Source organism: Panthera tigris, chromosome B3, assembly GCF_018350195.1.
Source record: "Panthera tigris isolate Pti1 chromosome B3, P.tigris_Pti1_mat1.1, whole genome shotgun sequence".
Lineage (NCBI taxonomy): Eukaryota > Metazoa > Chordata > Mammalia > Carnivora > Felidae > Panthera > Panthera tigris.
In genome coordinates this window covers 129148971-129164963 of record NC_056665.1, presented here as the reverse complement: position 1 = coordinate 129164963, position 15993 = coordinate 129148971, and the positions used below count along the sequence as shown (strand labels likewise).

General features: G+C 35.2%; 1 long non-coding RNA gene across 1 annotated transcript in view; it reads right to left on the bottom strand.

The window, feature by feature from the left end:
- Window positions 1-1270: 1270 nt before the first annotated feature.
- Window positions 1271-15993, bottom strand: part of LOC122239293 — a 132946-nt gene continuing 118223 nt past the window's right edge. Inside the window, exon 3 of the long non-coding RNA XR_006218250.1 lies at window positions 1271-1496. This is a non-coding gene — a long non-coding RNA (uncharacterized LOC122239293). The remainder of the gene's footprint in view (window positions 1497-15993) is intronic.

Below are 15993 nucleotides of genomic sequence, written 5' to 3'. Positions count from 1 at the left end.
CACGACATATCCCAGAACTGACTCCAATCTTACTCAGTTTGCAAGTAAGAGAATTTAAAGTGACACCTTGTTGATTTGTATTTGGAGGTCTGCACTACCTCACATCCTCATCTGTTCGTATCTCGTGGCCTCTCTCCACCCCCGTATATTCACCCCTGCCTTAGGGCACGTTATCCTTTACAAGGTTTTATATCTGTTTTCCTCACAATAGGGCAAGTTTTCTTTGAAGGAGAACTCATGTAACGTTCGCTCTCCCATCTTGCAAGTCATTTTGCTCGGCAGAACGTACAAAAAATAATGGGGGCAGGTGGGTGGAGGTAATTTTCAAAAAAAAAATCCCTTAACACCATTAAAATGAGTGAAAATGGAGTAAGAGAATAACATAGCAACAGTATTAGGAGATTGAGTTTGAAGTTTTCTAAATAAGATGCTTGAGGATTTGTGATAAAAATAGTGATTTAAAAATCAGGCAAGGAAAACAAAGAAAATAACAAAATGTCAACTGTCAGCTAATTATAGACCAGAAAATCGGTTTGGTGTTTACAACTATTAAATGGGGGAAAATCCAGCTACTTTTTGGCTTTTAATTATTATAAAGTCATCATTTTTATTGGTTTTTATTTGTCTTTGTGGCAACTGGAAAGCAGCTGGCATTTGGCAGGGAAAAAAAAACTGTAACCCCATAGAACTTTCAGCAAAAAGAGATACAAATTGCTGCATTTGATTAAACTATTGTGTAAAAATGTATTATTATTCTCATTAAGTAGTTCTGACCATAAATGTTAGGGAAACTCACGGTAGTAAAGGGCCGATGAATCATAGACTGAGGTCCAGAGTATAAAATTAAAGGATATTAAAGAATAGCAAATTTAAGCCGAAGGTTTTATTGGATAATGTGGGAGCAGGAAATGGAATTGAAAGGAGCCCTTTACTAAGAGCTAAAATATTGAATTATTTAGAGTAGTGCACAGGGACATAGCTGGGACCGATGGAATGAAACAAGGAAAATGAAAATTTTGTCTATCAGAGAAATGTCACTAACATTGGAGATATAATGAAACTGTCTCCCGGGAGACCTGCTTCGTCTAACATAGAACTTTTCAATCTTAAAGGCCAAAATCTCATCTGACCCTGTAGCATCCCAGCCTCCCGTACCTATGCATCACCATGGCAGAATGAATTATGTTTCCAAGCTGTAAAGACACTAGTGCTTAATGAGTTATTTTGTCTGTCACAAATGAATTATTCCAACAACCCACGTGATCACAATACCCATAGCCATCACCAGCAACAATGAAGAACAATCCCACTGAGATTATTACCAAGGTTATTGGTAGACCCTCTGACTTACCATATGAGTATGTGTGAGGGGGAATCTCTTCTGAGTTTATTGTCATCCTATAAATCCTCTTCTAGGAAAAAAATAGTTTCTGTCCTTCAAAGTGTACCCGTCTCTCTACCCACAAAATGGGTCAATGACGATGTCAGCTCCATACCTACAGAAGAAAAACAAAAACACACAAAGAAAATCACAAGATGTTGAGTACCTTTGTGACATTTATGAAATTATATAAGTTTCTCTACAAAAGAGAGAAAACACAGGCCCACAATTCCTAACTAGAAATCCCTGGGGCCAGATTGGTTTAGGAATTCAGAATGTTCAAGTTTGGAAAGGTAATACAGTACATCTACCTGAAACCTCTCCAAGAGGCCAATAATCAGAATGTGAAACATTTGACTGCTCATATACTAAGTGGGAATGACCGCAGGTTTTACAACCAGATTGATTCACATGAGGTCAGGTTTTGCCATGAAAGAGTTTATAAAAAAACACCCAACAACACTTGTTTTCCCGGCTTTGGGAGTTAAGAACCACAGGTTTGAGGTTGTATACCCACACCTGCTATGTTTAGTATATAAACAAATCTGAATACCAAGAGAAAATGAATGTTCTCATGTCTCTGGACGTAGTACTTGTAATTGCATTTGCATACACAACTTAATGAAGTAGCTTCCATTTTTCAGTTAGACCAAAAATAATCACATTTTAACAAAGAAAAACAAACGATGACAAAGTGAAGAAATCGATATGATAAAATATGATCAATATGTAAAGTATGATCTTACAATATTTCAATGTGCCATATAGGAAGCAAAACTAAGACACATTTTTAAAGTTGAAGTCCCATGAATAAGTCACATATGTTATTTGAAAAGTTCATGCTTAATTTTTAATTTTCTTGACTACTTTTGTTTGCTTCGTTACATGTGATCAACAAATATATATATTTTTTTTAATTTTCATTTTTAAGACATGGAGACGGCTGCCTGACCTTATGGGACAGTTCTAAAAGGAGCGTGGAGTTAAGATAAGAGCTCATCCACAAAAATAAGTTGAAGCTAATATTGTAATTGCAAGCAAGATATTTGCTAATGACCTTTCCACAGGGCTTAACCACAAAAACAAAATGGCAGGCACAAGTATTCAGAGAATGTGTCCTTTTTTATTGTGCAAAGACATTAACTCTTTAATGAAATTCTGATTATATTAAAACTCAGTTAATTAATGTAAGATGTGAAAAAGAATCTTATTGTAAACAAAAGATGCACACTCCCATATTACCAAGGAAATATCCTTTTTTTCTAGAAATGTATATTTCTCATTCTTCCCCAGATTATAGATTTGAGCTAAGTATAATCATTAGATTCTTGGAAACCAAAGCTGATCTTAACAGGGCTAGGAACCAGATATACAGCAAATTTTGTGGATTGACGCTTTTGGGGACAGGACTTAACAAGTTTTATTTTGTCTTACGTTGCCTTGAAAGCATTAAATACACTGTATTGCTAGTCTTATTAAGCCATTATGAAGAAGGAACATTTCTATTTTTTTCACTCCCACCAAGTTTGATTATCAGAAACTTTTGAAATAATTCTGCTAGTACAAATATGTAAATCCCAAAAAAGGCCTAAGTTCTAGAAGTTTTAAGGTTTCATGGAGCTGTGAGGTCTAGCCAAAGAAAGCAGATCTTCCTGTAGGTAAGTGTGCTGTGAAGAGTCTAGGTTTGACTTTCAACATTTATTTCTTTGAGATGCCAGGGTGACTCAGCCCTTAAGCATCTGACTTTGGCTCAGGTCAGGCTCTCACGGCTCACGAGTTAGAGTCCCACATTGGGTGAGCTTGAGCCTCACTTCCGGGTAAAAACCAAGAGCCTCGCTTCTCTCTGTCTCTTTCTCTCTCTCTCACCCTCTGCCCTTCCTTGGATTCTCTCTCTCACTCTGCCCCTCGCTGACTTGCTCCCTCTCTCTCTCTCTCTCAAAAAAAAATACTTTCTTTGTATGTTATCCTGATTTACAACAAATTTATATACCGGATACTATAGAAAATAAATATAAGAAAGTATTAATTTTATTTACCAAATCTTATGTATACCCATGTTGAGTTTATTTGTACATTTTCTTCAGCAAACATAACTTTACAAATAATTTTCACCCTTTCTCCCAAACCAGTGTGTGTTGGGGCCATGGTCAATCACATTCTTAGTGAAGAGAGTGGGAGTAACGTCTGGAGGGGGAAAATTAAAAATAATACTAATATTTCATGAACAAAATCTGTGGATTATCACATGATATTATGAGTTAACTTATTCTTTCCACTTTACATGAGAATGCTACATCTGTAGATTATAAATTCAAAGGTAAAATAGTAAGATCCACGGTATATAGTGAGGAAAAGGTATAACCATACATTTTCCACCTCCATATACTGCCCCTGGAAAATTCCTGTAACACAAAAGCAAGCTAAGCAACCCATATATTGGAAGATAAATATGTTGCCATTCTATCAAAAATGGCATTTTGATATTCTGATTATTTGTTGTTTTGATTATCTGCACTACTTATTCCTTTATATCATTAAAACTGAACTCGGTGATCTTTATTTAAAAAAACAAAAAGCAAAAAAACAAAAAAAAACAACTTTCTTTTGCATAGATCCTGCACAGATTAAAGTTAAAGCCACAAGGTGGGCTTTCTTGCATCAGAGAATTCAAGATCATTATATAGGAAAGTTTAATTCTGGCACTTGTTCAATTATTTGTATGGTTATGCAACTGTATTTATATGGGATTTTGCTTGTATTCATGATTTTATTTGGAATTCTTTACCATCTATTTGGGTTTTCAAGGATCCCCATGGCTCATGGATTAGTTTTTTTGTTTTTTTTTTTAAGGATTCAAGATATTACTTACATACCTGTTATAGGTTGAATTGTGTCCTCCAAAAATTCGTATGGTGGTCTTAACTCCTTCACTACCTCAGATTGTAAAACTATTTGGAAATAGTTTTGATGCCGATGTAATTAGATAATATGAAGTCATGATGGAGTAGGATAGATTCTTAACCCAATATGACAAAAGGGGGAAATTTGGACACAAATAAACAGACAGGGAAAACACTATGTTAATATGAACACAGAGATCTTGGTGTCTCATCTATTAGCCAAAGAATGCTAAAAATTCCAGCAAATCACCAGAAGCTAGAAGACAGGCATGGAACAGATTCTCTATCACAGCCCTCAGAAGGCACCAGCCTTGCCACTGTTCTGACCTTGGACTTCTAGCTTCCAGAACTATGAGACAATAAACCTCTATTGTTTAAGCTACCCAATTTGTCGTATTTTGTTATGTCAGGCCTAGAAAACTAATACAAAATCCAAATAATTATTTCCTAGGAATTCACTTTCTAACAAATGTACATTAATCTTTTAAAAATCATAGATGCACACACTTAAATATCCTCTCAATAAGACTGACACTATGTAAAAACTTAGTGATTAGTTAGGAGTTTACACACAGGAAATACAGTCACTCTTACATGCTCGGTTTTCTCCTCTCTCCCATCCTGACCAGGAAATAAACACCAGCTGTAGACTACAGAATGGCCATCACAAAGATGTCTCCTGGGCCTTCCAGAGGCCTCATGCTGAATGGCCCCCCAGCAATCTATTGCTAATCTCATTACGGGACTTTCCCCCTCTGCACAGGGAGAACCAGATAAAAATATTTCCTGTCCTGTGTTCAAAATAATGGCCCTAATATTCAGAGGTTATCTCGACCATAACCCTGTCTTAGATAAATTATCCTAGGCTTTATCTCAAGAAAAGAAAGGACTCTATAACACTTAGAAATATCTAATAATGGATCTTGCTTCCTGGAAAAGCTCAGAAACTGTTGCAGCAAAGGGATGTTGTACAGGAACTTAAACCCACCCAGGGACTTTGGATTAGCTGACAACTAACTTTCCTCCAAGTCTTGAGTTTTATAGTTCCAGGAGGCAAATGTAAGTAGCACTATATATATATATATACCACTATATATACTATATATATATACCACTATATATATATATACCACTATATATATATATATACCACTATATATATATATACCACTATATATACAATATACCACTAATATATATATATATATTAGGGGGAGGGGTTTATTATGTTTTTAAAGGATGGAAGCTTCCTGTCAAAGGATGCCAGTTTTCAATATCCCACTGAGTTTACTGCACAATGGGCTTTGAATCAATGTTTACTACTAATAATAGTAATAACGTTAAAAACATAATAAACAATGTAAGCCTCAGTTGCTGCCAAGCCTATCTCTCACTGGAAATAATGAAAATTTCATCCTTGACTAAAAAGCTATGGAAGAAAGGATGTTTGCATCATAAACCTGAGAAAAGTCTAGAAAACCACAGAGGTGCAATGAAACTGCACCACAAGAGATGAGCTATCAAGGTAATGGTTATTAAACTGCACATTTCTCTAAAGAAAACACAACCAATTAGATGGCCAAGCCAATTGTAAATAGAAAACCAATGCTTATTTCATTTTAAAATGCAGAATACAACCTCTAGATATTATGAATTTCAGTTTGAGGGTGGGGAGAGTCTTATACACAGATGGTGAAATGGTCTTTAGCAATGAATCTATCAATCATTTTTAACATTTATTTTATTGAATTTAAAAGCACATATCACAAGGTCTACCTTCTTCACAAATTTTTAAGTCTGCAGACCAGTGTTTTTAACTAGAAGTGCAATGGTGCATATCAAATTTCTAGAACTTTTGCATCATGCATAACTGAAATTTCATATCCATTGAGTAGAAACTCCTCATTTCTACCTCCCCTCAGCTCCCTGGAAACCACTATTTTTCCATTTCTATGAGTTTGACTACTTTAGATACTTCATATAAGAGGAATTAGACAGTGCTTGTAACTCTATAACAGCTTATTTCACATAGCTTACATAATGTCCTCAAGATTTATCTATGTTGTTACGTATGACAGGATTTCGTTCTTTTATCAGACTAAATTATACTATGTTGTGTGTGTGTTTGTGTGTATACACACACATATATATACATACATATATATACATTTTATATATATATATATACATATATATATTATTTATATATTCTTTAGCTATCATTCATCCACTGATGGACACTTAGATTGTTTCTACATCTTGGCCATTGTGAATACAAGACAATGAATAGGGGAGTAAAAATATATCATTGAGATCCTGATTTCAATTTGTTTGGATAAATACCCAGAAATAGGATTGCTGGATTACACAATAGTTCGATTTTGTTGTTGTTGTTTTTTGAGGAACCTCCAAACTGTCTTCCATAGTGGTTGCAACATTTTCCATTCCCATCCACGGTGCACAAGGGCTCCAATTTTTCCACATCTTCACCACATCCTTGTGTTTTTTGAAAATTACCTTACTAACAAGTGTAACATGATATCTCGATACAGAGTTTTTTGTCCTTTTTAAGAATTTAATTTTAATTCCAGTATAGCCAATATACAGTGCTATATTAGTTTCAGGAATACAATATAGTGATTCAACAATTCCATACATCATCTAGTTCTGATCATGACAAATGTCCTCCTAAATCCCCATCACCTATCTCACCCATCCCCATCCACCCACCCACCTACCCTCTGGTAATCATTAATTTGTTTTTTTACTTAAGAGTCTTGTTTCTTGGTTTCTCTCTCTCTCTCTCTCATTCCTTTGCTCATTTGTTCTGTTTATTTTTTTAATGTTTCCTTAGTTCTGATAGAGAGAGAGAGAGAGAGAGAGAGAGAGAGCAAGAGGTGGGGAGGCACAAGTGAGAGAGGGAAACAGAGGATCTGAAGTGGGCTCTGTGCTGACAGCAGAGAGCCCGATTTGGGGCTCGAACTCATGAACCCTGAGATCATGACCTGTTGAAGTTGGATACTTAACCTATTGAACTACCCAGGCATCCGTTGTTTCCTTTGTTTCTTAAATTCCCATTATGAGTAAAATCATACCATATTTGTCTTTCTCAGACTGGTTTTTTCCAGTTAGCACAATACTCTCTAACTCCATCCACGTCCTTGCAAATGGCAAGATTTCATTCTTCGTCTTCATCCATTCCATCTATTGTTGGATAATGGACTGCTTCCATGATTTGATTATTGTAAATAATGCTGACATAAACATAGGAGTGCATGTCTCCTTTTGAATTAGTATCTTTTTTCTTGGGAGGGGAGGGTAAATACCCAGTAGTGCGATTCCTGGATCATAGGTAGTTCTATTTTTAACTTTTTCAAGAACGCCCAAACTTTTCCACAGCAGCTACACCAGTTTGCATTCCCACCAACAGTGCAAGAGGTTTCCTTTTTCTCCACATCCTCACCAACACTTATTTATTGTGCTTTCGATTTTAGCCATTCTGACAGGTGTGAGGTGATATCTCATTGTAGTTTTGATGTGCATTTTCATGACGGTAAGTGATGTTGAGTATCTTTTCATGTATCTGTTGGTCATCTCCCTACCTTCTCTGGAGAAATGCCTGTTCATGTCTTCTGCCCATTTTTAAACTGGATTATTTATTTTATGGATGCTCAGTTGTATAAATTCCTTACATATTTTGGATACTAACCATTTATCAGATATATCAATTGCAAATATCTTCTCCCCATTCAATAGGTTGCCTTTCAGTTTTGTTGACTGTTTGCTGTGCAGAATCCCTTTGTTTTGATGTAGTCCCAATAGTTTATTTTTGCTTTCATTTCTCCTGCCTCAGGAGATACATCTATCTAGAAAAATGTCACTACAATCAATCTCAGAAACATTATTGCTTGTGCTCTATTATTGGATTTTTATGATTTTAAGTCTTACATTTAGGTCTTTAATCCATTTTGAGTTTGTTTTTGTGTATAGTGCAAGAAAGCAGTCCAGTTTCATTCTTTTGCATGTAGCTGACAAGTTTTCCCAACACTGTTTGTTGAAGATAGTGTCTTTTCCCATTGGGTATTCTCTCCTGTTTAATTGAACATTGATTGACCCTGTACTTGTGGGGTTATTTTTGGATTTTCTATTCTGTTATATTGATCTATGTGACTATTTTTGGTGCCAATACCATACTGTTTTGATTACCACAGCTTTGTAATACAACTTGAAGTCTGGAATTGTGATACTACAGGTTTGCTTTCCTTTTTCAAAATTGCTTTGGCTATTTGGGATCTTTTGTAGTATATAAATTTTAGGATGTTTTGCTTTAGTTCTGTGAAAAAAATCCTCTTGGTATTCTGGTAAGGATTGCATTAAATGTGCAGACTGCTTTGGGTAGTATAGATGTTTGAGCAATATTTGTTCTTCCAGTCCATGACCAAGGAATGTTTTCTATTTCTTTGTGTCTCATTGAGATTTTGATATGCATTTCCCTTATGATTAGTGATGCTGAGCATATACTCAAAAACCCATCGTTTTATTGTTGTTACTGAGTTGCAGAAATTACTTGTAAATTTTAGATACCAGTGTCTTATCAGATATATGGTTTGCCAATGTTTTCTCCACTTCTGTCTGCTGAATGTTTTCTTTGCTGTGTAACCACTTTTTAAATGGATGTAGTCCCACTTATTTATTGTTGCTTTTGTTGCCTGTGCTTTTGGTGTCAAATCCAAGAAATCTTTGCTAAGACCCTTGTCATAAAGATTTTCCTTTTTGTTTCTTACTAAGAATTTTATAAATTCAGGCCTTATATTTAAGTATTTAATTCATTTTGAGTTGATTTTTATATACGGTGTAAAATAATCCAATTTCATTCTTTTAATTTTTTTTTAATGTTTATTTACTTTTGACAGAAAGAGACAGAGACAATAGTGTGAGCAGGTGAGGGGCAGAGTCGGTGACACAGGATGTGAAGCAGTCTTCAGCCTCTGAGCTGTCAGCACAGAGCCTGACGCGGGTCTCGAACTTATGAACTACAAGACCATGACCTGAGCCAAAGTCAGAGACCTAACTGACCGAGCCACCCAGGTGCCCCTCCATTTTCATTCTTTGGCATGTGGATGTCCAGTTTTCCCAACACCTTTTGATACATGGACAATCCTTCCCTCGTTGTGTATTTTGGCACCCTTGTTGAACATCAGTTAGCCATAAACATTTGGGCTTATATCTCTATTCAGTTCTGTTGATCTGTCTATGTCATTATAATACTGTTTTAATAAGTGTACCTTTGCATTATGTTTTGAAATCACAAAGCATGAGGCCTCTAGCTTTGTTCTTTCTCAAAATCATTTTGGCTCTTTGGGGTCCTTTATGATCACATTTGAATTTTTGAATGTTTTTTCTATTTCTGTAAAAATGTCATTGAGATTTTCATAGGGATTTCACTGGATTGTAGGTCACTTTGGGTAGGATGGTTATTTAAATAATATTAAGACTTCTGATCCATGAATACAGTATGTCTTCATTTATTGGCTCTTTCTCTAGTTTCTTTCATCAATGTTTTATAGCTTTCAGTGTATAACTCTTTGCCACCTTGGATAACTTTATCCCTAGGCATTTTTTAATAATATTATAAATGAGGTTGGTTCCTAATTTCTTTATAAAATTGCTCATTGTTAGTGACAGAAATGCAACTGATTTGTATATGTTGGTTTTGTGTCCTACAACTTTACTAAGTTTGTGTGTGTGCTTGTGTGTGTGTGTGTGTGTGTGTGTAATATTAAGGGCTTCCTACATATAAGATCATATTATATGTTAATACTGTGTTGAATATAAGTTGTGAGGGTGGCATTGTTGTCTTCTTCCTGATTTCAGAGGAACAATTCTTTAATATGGAGTATGATGCTAGATGTGGGTGTTTCATTAATGGCTATTACTATGCTGACCTAAATTCATTCTACTACTAGTTTGGTGAATGTTTTTTCATGAAGAAATTTTGAAGTTTGTTATTTTTTAAAATCAATTGGGATAACCATGTGATATTTATCTTTCATTCAGTTAATATGATATATTACATAAATTGAGTTATACATGTTGAACGATCCTTGCATCCTAGGAATAAATCCCACTTGGTCATGATGTATGCTTCCTTTACATGCTGTTTAATTCAGTTTGCTAGTATTTTGTTGAAAATTTCACATCAAAACTCATCAGGGATGTTGACATGTAATTGTATTTTCTTGTAGTGGCTCTATCTTGTCTTGCTATCAGGGTAATGATGGCCTCAAAAAGTGAATTTTGAAGTGTTTCCTCCTCTGTATACTTTGGAAGTTTGAAAAGTATTGGCATAAATTCTTCTTGAAATGTTAAGTGGAATTTACTGCTGAAGTCATCTGGTCCTGGAGTTTTATTTGGAGGCTTTGATTACTAATTAAATATTCTCACTTATAAATATGTTAAGATTTTCTATTTTCTTTATGATTCAGTGACAGTAAGTTGCATGTTTCTAGAAATTGATTTCTTCTAAGTTCTCCAGTTTGTTGGTGTATAATTGTTCAAAGTAGTCTGTATGATCCCTTGTATTTATGAGGCATAAGTTGTAATGCCTCCTCTTTTATTTCTGATTTTATGTATTTGAGAACTCTCCTTTTTTTCTGGCTTAGCTAAAAGTTTACCAGTTTTGCTAATACTTTTCAAAAAACCAACTCTTAGATTTATTTTTTCTATTTTTAAAAATTCTCTATTTTGTTTATTATGGCTCTGATATTTATTATCTTCCCCCTTTTTGCTCTCTTATGTAATTATATTATATTATATTATATTATATTATATTATATTATATTATAATTATAGAATACTCCATTTATATACTGAAGAATACAGATTCTCTTCAAGTGAACACAAGATATTACCTAAATGGATATTCACCAAAATGTCCATATGGTGGTCACACAGACCATATTCTGTGTAACAAAGCATACATTATTAGGTTCAGAAATTTAAAATAATTGAAAGTATCCAAATATAGTCTATCATAATGGATTAAATGAGAGAGAGAGAGAGAAAGAAAGAGAGAGAGACTAATAATACTGCTACTAATATGATGCAGACAATAAATGGTTAGGATGTCCCAGAAAAGTGTGAATAATGAGTTTTGAAGTTGTTGAAAAAGATTTTCTGGAGGATATAGAATTTATTCTGATCTTTATAATTTTGTATATTTTAGATTAAATGCTCTCTCTCTCTTCTTTCTATTCCAATGCATCATTCATTTTTGTACTATCATCATGAAATCTCAAATTCAGCCATGTAATTTTCTTGCCTATAAGTGCTTGATAGTGCCCTGCTTTCAGATCCATATATTCCTAGTTCCTTAGTATAGTAAACAATACATTTCAGAAACCCTTCCTGAGCCAAATTTACCTCTATAATATCTCTCCAATGTGGGGACAATATTTTCTCACCAGGGTCTTGACCAGCCATATACAATTCAAGTCCTAAGTGATGATTACACAATACAAACCACCTGGATATAGTTTGAACTCAGAAAAACCAGAAGGAAAGGACAAATGTTGGCCAATGAGACCAAGAAAGAGTCTTCAAAAGACCAAGTGAAAGTAGATCGAATAAAAACTTTAGGAAGGAGATAAATCCAAGATTGGAGACTAGAAAGAGACAAAATTAAGAATGAATCTCAGGAAAGAATAATAAAGAGATGGGAAAAGATGATGCCAAGAATGGGGATAAAATATTCAGAGTTTTGCAGAGAATGGGGGACAACTGACAATCGGCCTACTGCTTCAGATCTCGGGGAAACAAATTTAACTCAGTATAAATATCTTATAGTACATCTCCCCAACACATATTTTAAACTGCCAAGTCATAAAGTGATAACCCAAAGAGAAAATACCTAAACAATGTCAACCTTCAATCTTCAGAGATAGATAGATAGATAGATAAATTATTTAAAGACAATTAAAAAAATATTATATATTAAATAAAAGCATAATTAGTTGCCAAAAATTTAAAACTGGAATAGTTTATATTAAAACTCCATACGTTGGGGAGCCTGGGTGGCTCAGTCAGTTAAGCCGCCAACTTTGGCTCAGGTCATGATCTCATAGTTTGTGGGTTCAAGCCCAGCATCAGGCTCTGTGCTGACAGCTCAGAGCCTGGGTCGCACTTTGGATTCTGTCTTCCTCTTTCTCTACCCCTGTCCAGCTCACTCTCTCTTTCTCTCTTTCAAAAATAAAATAAACATTAAAAAAAATCTCCATACTTTTTTGCAGTTTCTAGTAAACTTAAAAAAAAATCTATGTTTCCAAGTCATTATTCCAACATTGCAACAATTAGCTGAGGTTGAATATCAGAAGCTTCTTTCATAGATTTGATTACACAAATCCTTTACATATACTCTCTATAAATCGTCCTTTGCCATATGCTACCATCTAACTGGTTTGCTTTTAATACTTTTTTAATAAAATTTTTTAAATTAAAAATTATTTACTACTGAGAGACAGAAAGAGAGAGTGGGGGAGGGGCAGAAAGAGAGAGAATCAAAGAATCTGAAGCAGGCTAACTGTACAGAGCCTGCTTGGGATTCTCTTTGTCTCCCTTTCTCTCTGCCCTTCTGTGAGCGCTCTCTCTCTCCCTCTCTTAAAATAAATAAACTTAAAAAAAAAAAGACGTAAAACTTAAAAAAAATCTGTGCTCCAGTAATAGGTGAGAGAGAGGCCACATAATACGATATGTATTGTAAATATTGCATGTCTGTGTGTGTGTAGATACAAACTTACAATATACAAACACACACATGCATGTTTATATATGAACATACACACATATGCATGTATACGTGTGGTTAATAGTTAATTATTTAATTAGGTAAATTTTTCAGTGCCATAAAAAAATACATACAACAGAAGCAGAGGCAGTAGGAAAGAACTGTAAAATTTGGGTATTATTTCCCACTATGCCAGATGAGATACAATCATAAACATAAGAGACAATTTTCCATATATTCACTAGAGAAAAATATTGTTCTAACAGTACTTTTTTACTCATATACAATAGAGATATTAATTTATATCACCATATCATATAAAAGGAAGAATCTGTCTTTAAAATATTTGTGAATACCCTTCCATCTGTAAACTAATACTTTTGAATTTTGAATTTTGAATTGAAAAATGGTTAGTGCTCAGATTTGAAAAAAATATTTTTAGGCATTTTAATGTATTCATATTCGGAAAGCTAAATAAAAGTTTATTTCAAAATTTCTATTCATATTTTTAAAATTTTTTTTTAACGTTTATTTATTTTTGAGACAGAGAGAGACAGAGCGTGAACAGGGGAGGGGCAGAGAGAGAGGGAGACAGAGAATCCGAAACAGGCTCCAGGCTCTGAGCTGTCAGCACAGAGCCCGACGCGGGGCTCGAACTCACAGACCGCGAGATCATGACCTGAGCCGAAGTCGGACACTTAACCGACCGAGCCACCCAGGCGCCCCTCTATTCATATTTTTTAAAATTTTTAATGTTTATTTATTTTTGAGAGAGAGAGAGAGAGAGAGCATGAGCAGGGGAGGAGCAGAAAGAGGGAGACACAGAATCTGAAGCAGGCTCCAGGCTCCAAGCGGTCAGCACAGACCTGGACGCCGGGCTCGAACTCAGGAACCGTGAGATCATGACCTATGTACACGTGCTTAAGCAGAGTAAGGCAGGCAAAAAAGAAGCAGGTGTAGGTAGTTCTGTATGCACAGAAGTAGGAAACAGAGGGAGACAGCATCATATTTTTCTCTGGGAAGTAAGAAATAAGGTGGTTTTTCTGTTGGGGGCTGGAAGGCTTTGCCGGGTTCCAGTTATGAAAAATGTGGCTAAGAACTAACACCTTAAATGCTGTAAAGAAATCATTGAAAAGAAACTCGGAGTAATATTTACTACAAGTGTTTATGACTGGAAAGGGATTTTGATAACAAAAGTAAGACGCCTAAAGGAGTATGAATTTAGTAAAGCAATGAACTGGAACTTTTACTGATGTCCAGAAACAACCACAGCCAAGAAAGCAGGTTGTACTCGGAGAGTGTGATGCCTGAATTAGTGAATTCATAGTAGAAATATTCTACATTTGTAACAAAATTCAGAATATGAAGGTAGGGATGTGAGGGGAGGCTGAGGACAAGGTCTTTAGAGATGGGAGGACATTCATGATGGAGAGTCCCTGTTTACACTGATGTCACCAAGGATGAAAATAAGGGGATTTGAAGATAGATAAAGTTAGTGATCAAGTCACCAAAATGTTTGACAAATAATAAGCAGTATATTGGATTTTTCTGTTCATGATTGCAGTAAGAAGGCAGTGAGGAATGCATAGTGAAAAATAACGGATCTGAAACGAGTTGGAGTGTGTGTGTATCTGTGTGTGTAAGTTTTATAAGAGAGTGGAGGAATTATTGCTGGAGTATAGAAACAATGCCTCAGTATCCAGGAGTACGAGTGTGGGAAAGTAAGCAGCTAGCATCCAGCAAGGAAGCAAAAGTGGTACCTTCAGCTGAGAGTCAAGTTTCAATTATAGCAGAGAATTGAAGAAGTTGGAGATTGGGCTTTTCTGGTGATTACATATGGATAGTCCTTGAGAGTCTGGTGGGTAAGTTCCAGAGGTGAGGGTGTGGTAGAGAGCTGGGCCCAGGAAAAGGAAGCGATGACACTGGGGATAATAGTACAATACAGGATAAAAAGTTGTGAAGCCGTACACATGAGGTATTGACCAATTTAAACAGAAAACAGAACAATGATGGATGGAGAGCCCCCTTAGCAGCATGATATCTGGGCATATAATCTGATAGTTTGACTCGGAAGGAATTACTATTGTCCCAATAGTTTCCAACTCTGTCTACGTGACATACGACCGGGGTGAAGGTGGTTAGAGAAACCACCACCATAATAAACTTATACATTGTCATTTTATTTATGTATTAGTCCTCCCTAAGTCTTTTTAGTGTGAATCATTATAAGAGTATAATAAGTTTTTAATATATTAACACAATTGATTTTCTGCGTCTGCAGATCTAATGTCCGGTCTTTAAATCAGTATGTTTTCATCAAGGTCACTATATTTATGGGATGCAGAGCCTTGTAGCCAGACAGCCTACTTCAGGGTGAAACAATCATATTATTTTGTTATAACTTTTCAACTGCAACACATATATGAACACAGATTTATACCATATATGAAGAAAAATAATTAACCCATTATTCAGCATCATAATGAGACAGGTTATTCCCACTCTCCACCAAGAGCTTATATCTTAATTTTCTGAATTGTTAAAATGTACCCAAACAATTGCCTATCTTTCACACAACTGTATATCCTGCCAACTATCATTAATCTTTCTAAAGTAGAACTCAATTATAGGAGGCCTTTGGAAAATGGGAGGAAAAAAGGAAAAAAAAAAAAGGTGTCACTTTATTTCTTTCACTGTTCTTTTTGTTCGGTCTGCTAACATGCAGTTTTCCAGACTACTTTCTAGATACTAAGTATTGTGTTGGGTCAAACCTCTGACCTTGAGTTCGTGAGCTGGTGGTGTTCAGGTCCCTCTACCTTCTGGTGATCCTACAGATGACCCACTTCAGTTTCTGATGTCATGTTCAGTATTGACTTTCCAACATTTTTAACAAAGAAAATTCATCTTAAAAAAAATATCCTTTACTTTAG